Here is a 1,815-nt window from a genome sequence, read left to right as displayed (position 1 = left end):
GAAATAAAAGAGTGAGTGTTGAAATTGTGGTGGGGCCGTGAACTTTGTTTTAAGAGAGAAGTTTGACATTGTGAAATATGGGGTGTGTGAGTGTTACGTGAATGATAATTGAATGGGAGAGAGATTGGCCTTTTAGTCTTAGAAAGAGAAAAAAAGTTGATCTAGAAAAGTGATTTGGGTCCACGGTAATTTTGGTGTGAAAGGTGGGTGAGGTGGATTTTGGTTTCATTAAAAAAAATAAAATAAAAAGGGGATGAGAGAAAGGAAGATGAGTTACGTAAAAGTAGAAAAAAAAATGGAGAGAGAAAGAGAGTTTTGTGAGAAAAGAGTTTATTTCAAGTGGGGTCCATTTGGAGAAAAAAAAATAAAGTTTGATTTTTAATTAAAAGGATTAAAGTGGGGTCCACTTGGGTTGGTAAATTTAAGAAAGGGGTGTATTTAAAATAAAAGGGTTACATGAAAAAGTGTGTTTTATTATGTGTTGTGATTTTAGTAAAAGCGGGGGTGCGCAAGTAGGAAAATAATTAAATTATTTTTATTGTGAAAAATTGATTGATTTAATTATTTGAGTATTTTTAATTAATTGTTGGTCAATGAATTTGATTGACTTTGAATATGCGGGTGATATGTGTATGGTTGTGATTGTGAAGTTGTGAGAGCAAGTGTTCTGCCATTTCCTTAGAATTTTTGTCGAACCGATGGTATTCGTATTGCGATACGATAGTGTGTTAAGTTCTCTGCGGAGACTGAGATTCGAGTGTCACCCTATTCTCGTGCGCGAGGACTAGTGAGGGTTGGATGTCTCGCCCAATGACTTCGGCTCGTGTGAGTATAGTGCTCGGTGGGTGCGCCTAACCGAAGTTTTTACTCGTAATTCCTTGAGGAGTCGGGGTGATGGGTGTCGCAGCCCATACAAATTTGATTGCATATTAAGAATGCAGTATAGCTAGGAAGTGACTCCTAGGTCGTCTCACAAGGACCAACTACGGTTCAGAATCAGGTCTAACACAGTGGGGGGGGTTTGAAATGTTGTTTGTGGATGCGGAAAAATTAAAATGAAGTTAAATGCAACAACACATTTCACCATGCATGAAGATGAAATTAAAATAGTAAAAACGAAACTGCTACAGTAAATACGAAAATACAGAAAACAGTAATTTCACGCTGGAACTGGACAGCTCTGACCTTTGCTCAATGTTTTATCCATAACTTTTTCTACAGAGCTCTAAATGAGATGAGGTTTTTTTTCCTGGAAATTAGACTCAAATATCTTTCATTTGACACATAAAACGTAGCATTTGGACCTCTGGTTTGGTTGTAGTTATGTTTTTAAAATCGAGTCCAGAGAGTGAAAATGCTAAACCAAATACTAGACTAAACAAATATCTAAGCACAGTTAAATTAAATTAAATGCAACACTAAATTAAGGAAATTAAAAACAACTAATCCTACAATGCAAATTAATGCAAAACAAAGGGGTAATTAAACAAGCTTTAGGACAAAACTTAAAGAGGAAATGTTCCCTTAGTCAACAGTAGCTCCATTTGTGCTTGGCCAAATCGGGTAAAAAATTAATTACACCTTCTCTCTTCCTTCTCCACTCCATTTTCGTTTTTCTTCAACAACCAAACTTTCAAAATGTTTATTCCCACCTCCAAAACCGTGAACACACTCCAAGGAACCCCATTTCAAGTTGCAACACCATTCAAGAACAATAAACCCACACTACTACTAATTCAACCCAACCAAATCTTCCATTTCTTCAATTTTCTTTGCAAAAACGAAAATAATATCTTAGCCATCAAGTCCAGCTCT

The sequence above is a fragment of the Vigna radiata genome, chromosome 7 (genome assembly GCF_000741045.1).
Source record: "Vigna radiata var. radiata cultivar VC1973A chromosome 7, Vradiata_ver6, whole genome shotgun sequence".
NCBI classification, from domain to species: domain Eukaryota; kingdom Viridiplantae; phylum Streptophyta; class Magnoliopsida; order Fabales; family Fabaceae; genus Vigna; species Vigna radiata.
The sequence above is the reverse complement of the archived record's forward strand: the minus strand, read 5'-3'. Positions refer to the sequence as shown.